The sequence below is a fragment of the Cebus imitator genome, unplaced genomic scaffold, assembly GCF_001604975.1.
Source record: "Cebus imitator isolate Cc_AM_T3 unplaced genomic scaffold, Cebus_imitator-1.0 Scaffold132, whole genome shotgun sequence".
NCBI lineage: Eukaryota > Metazoa > Chordata > Mammalia > Primates > Cebidae > Cebus > Cebus imitator.
This window is the reverse complement of record NW_016107447.1, coordinates 394654-403212: the sequence shown is the minus strand read 5'-3', so window position 1 is coordinate 403212 and position 8559 is coordinate 394654. Positions and strand designations below refer to the sequence as shown.

At 47.2% G+C, this 8559-nt stretch overlaps 1 long non-coding RNA gene across 1 annotated transcript in view; it reads left to right on the top strand.

Moving 5' to 3' along the window:
* Positions 1 to 5373: 5373 nt before the first annotated feature.
* LOC108313094 overlaps positions 5374 to 8559 on the top strand; it is a 4630-nt gene continuing 1444 nt past the window's right edge. The window contains exon 1 of the long non-coding RNA XR_001828923.1: positions 5374 to 5553. This is a non-coding gene — a long non-coding RNA (uncharacterized LOC108313094). The remainder of the gene's footprint in view (positions 5554 to 8559) is intronic.

Below are 8559 nucleotides of genomic sequence, written 5' to 3'. Positions count from 1 at the left end.
AAAAAAAAAAAAAAAAAGAGCCAACTCCAACCTTGCAGGAGCTGCTTGGAAAGGAGTCCAGCACCAGCTATAATTATGCCAAAAAGATGGACCTTGAGTCTGACCCAGCTGGTAATTTGCAGGAAATTCAGAGGTCACAGGGCCACGGTGCATTGTACTATGAGGATACAATTGACAAAATTCAGACTGAGAAACTACGTGTAAAACAGCCTGAATTCAACAGATAAACTTCAAGGAAAAAAAAGGGATGGAAGGGAGAACCTGTAGATTATTTTTAAAAAGAGGTTTTTGGATTAATAAAAGAGGATTTTGAACGGGCACTGTGGCTCTCACCTGTAGTCCCAGCACTTTGGGAGGCTGAAATGGGAGGATCATTTGAGGCCAGGAGTTCACGACCAGCCTGGGCAACATGGTGATACCCTGTCTTTACAAAAAAAAATGCACAGATTAGCCAGGTGTGGTGGCACGTGCCTGTAGTCCTAGGTACTCAGGAGGCTGAGGTGAGAGGATCACCTGAGCTTGGGGTGTTCGAGGCTGTAGTGAGCTATGATTCCACTGATGTACTCCCTCTTGGGCGGCAGAGTGAGACACTGTCTCCAAAAATAAAAAGCCAAAAAAACAAAAACAAGCTTTTAAAAAGTTGATACAGCCAGGTATGGTGGCTCATGCCTATAATCCCAACAGTTTGGGAGGCCGAGGCTGGCAGATCACCTGAGGTCAGGAGTTCAAGACCAGCCTAGCCAACATGGTGAAACCCTGTCTCTACTAAAATACAAAAATTATCTGGGCATGATGGTGGGTGCCTGTAATCCCAGCTACTTGGGTGGCTGAGACAGGAGATTCTCTTGAACCTGGGAGGTGGTAGTTGCAGTAAGCCGAGATTGTGCCACTGCACTCCAGCCTGGACGGCTGAAAAGGACTGTCTCAAGAAAAAATTAAATAAAAATAAAAAGTGTACACAACTAAACAATACGATCTAGGGATGCACACTCAGATGATTAAGCCATGAAGAAATGCAAAGAAATAATTAATATTCAGATTAGTGGTTATTTTGGGGGAAGAGGCTGTGAATGATATGGAGTACCTGGTGAGGTGCAGAGGGGAACCCTGAGGTGGCTGCAAAATTCTGTTTCTTGACCTGGGTGGTGATTGCAGAGTGTTTGCCTTGTTATAACTCACTAAGCTACATTTTTTTTTTTTTTTTTTTTTGATTTTTTTTTTTTTTTTTGAGATAGGGTCTCACTCTGTGGCCCAGGGTGGAGCACAGTAGTGTGATCTCAGCTCACTGTAGCCTCAGACCTCCCAGACTCAAGTAATCCTCCTACTTCAGTCTCCTGAGTAACTGGGACTATAGGTGCACACCACCATCCCTGGCTAATTTATGTATTCTTCGTGGAGATGGGGTTTTGGGTTTTGCCATATTGCCCAGGCTGGTCTCAAACTCCTGGGCGCTAGCGATCTGCTCACCTCGGTTTCTCAAAGTGCTGGATTATAGGTGTGAGCCACTGCACCTGGCTGCTACAAATTTAATTTGTGTGGTTTTCTGCATCTGTTTTGCTCTGTAAAATAAAAGCTTTAAAAAATGAAGACAGAAGTACCTACTTCACATTATGTGTGTGCATATATGTACATATGTATATAAATGTGTGGCTTCTGTTAGCATCAGGTATGTGGGTTCACTAAATATGACTTCCCCGTGAATTTTGTTCAAAACCTTGTCCTGTGTGATTTCAGCACCCTTACTGACAGTACTCAATTGTGTGGCTAATTAAAAATTGTTCATGTTTCCCAACTGTGGCAGAGACTTGAAAAATAAAATAAAACAAAAAATTGTTAATGCTTATTAGGTGATACTATGTGCCAGGCACTGTTTCCAGTGTGAATAGTCTAATCGAATCCTCTTAACTGTATTATGATTATTCCCATTTTATGGAGAAGAAAACTGAGGCTTAGAGAGATTCCCTGTGGTCACACAGGAGGTGGCAGAGCTGCCTGTTTCTTTTGTTGTTGTTGTTTTGTTTTGTTTTGAGGCAGTGTCTCACTCTGTGGCCCAGGCTGGAGTACAGTGGCAAGATCTTGGCACACTGCAACCTCTGCCTCCTGGGTTCAGGCGACTTTCCTGCCTCAACCTACTGAGTATCTGGAATTACAGGTTCCCATCACCATCCCCAGCTAATTTTATTTGTATTTTTAGTAAAGACAGGGTTTTACCATGTTGGTCAGGCTGGTCTCGAACTCCTGTCCTCAAGTGATCCTCCCGCCTTGGCCTCCCAAAGTGCCAGGATTACAGACACAAGCTACTGTGCCTGGCCAGCAGCCTGGTTTGGAACCCAGGCAGTCTGATACTCAGCTCTGTCTTGTCATCCACTGTAGCATATATACCATATTGGTGTGTGTTTGTTTGTTTGTTTGTTTTGAGATGGAGCCTTGCTCTGTCGCCCAGGCTGGAGTGCAGTGGCGTGATCTCGGCTCACTGCAACCTCCGCCTCCCGGGTTCAAGCGATTCTCCTGCCTCAGCCTTCCGAGTAACTGGGATTACAGGCACATGCCAGCTAATTTTTGTATTTTTAGTGGAGACAGGGTTTCACCATGTTAGCCAGGATGGTCTCAATCTCCTGACTTTGTGATCTGTCCACCTCAGCCTCCCAAAGTGCTGGGATTACAGGCATGAGCCACCCTGTCTGGCCCATACTGTTTTTTATTTGGTGTCTAGCGCCTCTGTTTGCATAATAACTCCCCTTATGAAGTGCCTGCCAATGTGTGTGCCAGCCTTTGACGTTCACTACCTGACTCTCACATCAACCCTGGAAGGTGAAGGTACTTGTTAGTCCGCATTTGGTGGATGGGAAAACCAGAACTCAGAGAGCTGAAAGAAGTTGCCCAAAGTAACAGAACAAGTAAATAGCAATAGGTGGGGGAGAGAGGGGGGAGGAGTTTGAATTAGAGATGGGGAGGGTTCATACACTGACCCTTGGGATTCTAGAAAACAAAATGTCCTATACTGTTAAACAGATGCTCATCTGATGGGTCTGACCCAGTTTGAGGTCATGGGTTGCCCAACCAGTGGTCCGGAGCCTGGCTTGGCTTGAGAAGTGTCCAGACAAGGGCTGGGTGAAGTCAGAGGCTTGGCAAACACCAGCCATGCTTGATCCCAATCAGAGGGTCATGCAAAGCTTGTGACCCCTGGGCCTGGGGCTCCTTCAGGGGCCAGTCTCTGGGTCCTATTCCTCAGTGTGCCAGCCTTGTGCTCCTGAGCTGCAGAATCAGGACCTACAACGGAGCTGGCCACCTCTCAGGAGAGGGGTAAAGAGGTACCTGTGGGTTGGCTGTGTGGATTTCCCAGAAGTGGGAAGAGCCTGGCTGTGTTTTTGTGGTCACGCACCGATTTCCTAACCTGAGTCAGCATGGCCGCTTGGAGGTACAGCGAGTCCTCTCTGTTCCCAGGGTCCTTGGATCCCAGCCTGGCTGAAGCATTTCCAAAACAGGGCCTGGAACAGCGAGGGAATTGGAAGGGGTGGAGATCCCACATCACCTCCATCAGTACCAGCCCACCCGCCATTGTATGACTAACGCCCAGCATGGACTGAGTTCTTACCAGATGCCAGGTCCCGAGCTAAGCATGTCGTATGTATGCACTTAACTAACATTACAGAGATGCAGTGGAGTCGAGGCTTTTCTGAGCACCATTGAACAAAGAAGTAAACAGACTCAGAGAAGCCACATCACTTGTACATGGTCCCCCAGAGATGGAATTGCAGGTGTGTGATTGTGGAATCCTGGTGTGTCCTCTCCACAAATTCACTACTTTACTCAGCCCTCAACACAAATCCATCGGGTAGGTGTTGTCACCCCCAGTAAGGATATGAAAAAAATTGAGACTCAGGATGGTGGACATGACTTGGGCAATGTTTCTAGAAAGCTCTGCTGTGACAACCAGCAGCTGTTTTTAAGAGTCCAGTCCAAACCCACGCTGCTACAATTTGGCCATGACTACATAAAACCCCTACATTACTTATTACCCCTGTATCCACCACGTCCTCCCAGGATGGGAAGAGGAATGGGGTCAAGGGACTCCTGCATGAGTGGGGCTGCTATTTGGAGAGATGAATGTGTGGCCACTATGAGGGCCCAGTGTTCTCATGGGGGCATGGACGTCTAGAGGCTGAGAGAAGCAGGCTGCCCGGCTGAATTGGTGAGGTAGCCACAGTGCAGGAGTGCTAAGGTACGCCACACTCCCAGGCCTTCCAGGACACAGGCTGCTGGAGTGTTTCCAATGGACCAATGCTGGCAGAGAGCACCTACAGGGGGTCTTTTTGGGTCTTGTCCCCTAGGGCCTCCTTGAGGGGCAGAGGTGTGGCAGCAGTGAGAAGCTTGAGTTGGATGTTGGGTCCCTAAGGATTGATGAAGGACTTGCAAGGGACCCCTGGAAGGAGAGGTACATCCCCCAGGGTGAAGGGAGGGCCCCTGTGGCAATGGCCGTCTCCATGGGGCCCACAACAGAAAGGAGCAGCTTGAAGCCAGCCAGGATGGTGGCAGCTCAAGGGAGACCCTTTCTCTCCCCTTGCCATCTCCAATGGCCCCTCTGTGCCCCATGTGTGGGTGAGGGAAGGAGAGAGAGAGAAGGAGCCACCCACACCATCTCCCTGCAGCAGGCCTGAGCTGGGAGAGGGAAGAAGGTTTAAACCCACATCAAATTGGGAATTTTGGTTAGAAGTTTGATTGGACATTCATTAGTCTGTCTGTCTTTCTTTCTTTCTTTCTTTTATTTTTAAACAGAGTTTCGCTCTTGTTGCCCAGGCTGGAGCGCAATGGTGTGATCTCAGCTCACCTCAACCTCCACCTCCTGGGTTCAAGCGATTCTCCTGCCTCAGCCTCCTGAGTAGCTGGATTACAGGCATGTGTCACCACGCCCAGCTAATTTTATATTTTTAGTAGAGACAAAGTTTCTCCATGTTGGTTAGGCTGGTCTCAAACTCCCGACCCCAGGTGATCCACCTGCCTTGGCCTCCCAAAGTGCTGGGATTACAGGTGTGAGCCACCATGCCTGGCCTGGACATTCTAATTTCTAAATTGCGGTTGTGTTTGTGAGCTGAAGTGACCATAGAATTGTCTGTTTCCTCAGAAAGAGTAGGAGAGTAATGGAGGGATTTCACCCAGGGGCAGGGAAAACGTTTCTCCACCAAACACATGTTCAAAGGGACACTAGGAGATAAAAATTAAGGTGTGCTTTGATCATGTCACAGGCTGGGTTTGTTCAACATGCTGGTCGCAGTGAGAAGGAGAATTCTCCAAAACAAGTCTAGGAAGTGAATGTTCCAGAATGTTCTAGAACTTGGTTCATTAGGCAGGCAAGAAGTGTGCCTCTGGGAACCTCTTGAACCCTTCATGGGCTCACATGCCACCCCCCTACCCCCAGATGCTTCCGTTGTTGACTTCTAATGGCTTACTATTTCCCTTTCTGCTGAGAACTGCCATCTCAGGAATCACCTCATCCTGGAGTTTATTCCCCTCACCCACAGGGAGGCTCGCGGCCAACAGCTGACTCGTACAGAGGTACACAAAGCCAGCCTTCTCAGGTAAAGCCTAGACTTTACCTGGGACCACATCTTCGCTTGGTGCCCTCCCTGTCTTACTTCCCTTCATCCCTTAAGGGGTTCTTTCCTTTGTAAATCATACAGTAGCTAATCCTTGCCTCTGGCTCTGTGTCTGAGGACCTGAAGATGATTCTGGGCATCAGGAGGTGCTTTTGTGACTGGGCTATTTTACTAGCTCTGAGCCAGGTAATCCATTAGTGAAACTTCTGGATCCTAAATCAAACTACATAGGTTCAAATCGCAGCACCATTACTTCACTGCTGCGTGACCCTGGCCAATGACTGGTTACTACATCCCAGTTTTCTCGTCTGTAATACAGAGGCAAACACTGACCTGCTCCCCAGGGCTTCGCAAGGATTCAACACGAGCGCCTAGGATAGTGCCTGGCACAGTCGATGGTGCTATTGTTATTCCTCCAGGCTGACGGCACTGACAAGTGCAAAGGAAGTGGCTTTTTGCCATCTAGTTGAGGATGCTGTTATCCTGGGGTAAGTGGCCAGATCATAGGATGGCTGCAGTTCGGTTGTAATGAAATAATCACGCTTGACCGGGTGTGGTGGCTCAGATCTGTTATCCAGCACTTTAGGAGGCCGAAGCAGGTGGATCACCTGACGTCAGGAGTTTGAGACCAGCCTGGCAACATGGTGAAACCTCATCTCCACTAAAAATACAAAAATTAGTTGGGTGTGATGCCACACACCTGTAATCCCAGCTACTTGAGAGGCTGAGGCAGGCAGGAGAATCACTTGAACCTGGAAGGCAGAGGTTGCAGTGAGCTGAGATTGTGCCACTGCATGAGACGCCATCTCAAAAAAATAAATAAATAAGCCAACAACAAAAAACCCACCCCTTATGGAACCCCTACTATGGCCTAGTCCCTGTTCCACGTGCTGCATACGTGCTAGTTCACTCTGTCTTCACTACTTTTCACAGCTGATATAATTATCTCCATTTTACACAGGAGAGAACTGAGGCCCAGACAGTCTCAGAAACCAGCTTTCAGATCCACAGGGTAAAAAAAATGAGTGCATCTAAAATGACTGCAAAGAAAAAGGCCAGGCTGGGCACGGTAGCTTACAACTATAATTCCAGTGCTTTGGGAGGCCAAGGCAGGCAGATCCCAAGGTCAGGAGTTCTGGTCCAGCCTGGCCATCATGGTGAAGCTCTGTCTCTACTAAAAATACAAAAATTAGCTGAGCATGATGGCGCATGTTTGTAGTCCCAGCTACTCAGGAGGCTGAGGCAGGAGGATCCCTTGAACCTGGGAGTTGGAGGTTGCAGTGAGCTGGGATGGTGCCACTATACTCCAGCATGAGTGACAGAACAAGACCCTGTCTAAAAAGAAAAAAAAGGTAATGGCAGGCCGGGCGCGGTGGCTCAAGCCTGTAATCCCAGCACTGTGGGAGGCCGAGGCGGGTGGATCACGAGGTCAAGAGATCGAGACCATCCTGGTCAACATGGTGAAACCCCGCCTCTACTAAAAATACAAAAAATCAGCTGGGCATGGTGGCGCGTGCCTGTAATCCCAGCGACTCAGGAGGCTGAGGCAGGAGAATTGCCTGAACCCAGGAGGCGGAGGTTGCGGTGAGCCGAGATCGCGCCATTGCACTCCAGCCTGGGTAACAAGAGCGAAACTCCGTCTCAAAAAAAAAAAGGTAATGGCAAAAACCACAATTGCTTTTGCCCCAATCTAATATATGTACATCTACATCTCAATCCTCTTAGCAATAAAAAGAGACAAACTATTGATACATGCAATAACATGGATGAATCACAAAATAATTATACTGAATGAGAGAAGTCACACAGAAAGAGTACATATTGGCAGGGCATGGTGGCTCATGCCTGTAATCTGAGGGAAGCTGAGGCAGGCGGATCTCCTGAGGTCAGGAGTTTGAGACCAGCCTGGCCAACATGGCAAAACCCTGTCTCTACTGAAAATACAAAAAGAAATTAGCCAGGGGGGGTAGCGCATGCCTGTAATACCAGCTACTAGGGAGGCTGAGGCAGGAGAATTGCTGGAACCCAGGGGGTGGAGGTTTTAGTGACTGAGATTGGGCCACTGCCCTTTAGCCTGGGTGACAGACGGAGACTCTGTCAAAAAAAAAAAAAATTACATAATTTTATTTCTATAAAATTCCAGAAAATGTAAAGGTGTCTATAGTGAAGGAAGGCAGTCTATAGTGATGATGGTCACTGGGAATGAGGGCGGGACGAATGGGGAGTGACTTAGAAAGGAGCAAAAGTAAGCTTTTGGAAGCCATGGAAACATTTGGCATCTTGACTGTGGTGTTTGTTCTTTGGGTATGTACATATGTTGAAACTCATCAAATTATTCAATTTAAGTATGTATAGTTTACTGAACATCAGTTATAGCTCAACAATGTTGTTTATTTTTTATTTTTATTTTTGAGACAAAGTCTCGCTTTGTCACCTAGGCTGGAAGGTAATGGCATGATCTTGGCTCTCTGCAACCTCCACCTTCCGGGTTTAAGTGATTCTCCTGCCTCAGCCTCCCAAGTAGCTGGCATTACAGGCATGCATCACCATGCCCAGGTAATTTTTGTATTTTTAGTAGAGATAGGGTTTCACCATGTTGGCCAGGCTGGTCTCAAATTCCTGACCTCAGGTGATCTGCCTGCTTTGGCTTCCCAAAGTGTTGGAATTATACGCATGAACCACTGTACCTGGCAATAATGGTGGTCTGTCTGTCTTTCTTTTTTTCTTTCTTTCTCTCTCTCTCTCTCTTTCTTTCTTTCTTTCTTTCTTTCTTTCTTTTTCTTTCTTTCTTTCTTTTTCTTTTTTCCCTTTCTTTCTTTTCTTCTTTCTTTTCTTTTTTCTCCTTCTTTCTTTCTTTCTTTTTCTTTCTTTCTTTCTTTCTTTTTCTTTCTTTCTTTCTTTCTTTCTCTTTCTTTCTTTCTTTCTTTCTTTCTTTCTTTCTCTTTCTTTCTTTCTTTCTTCTCTC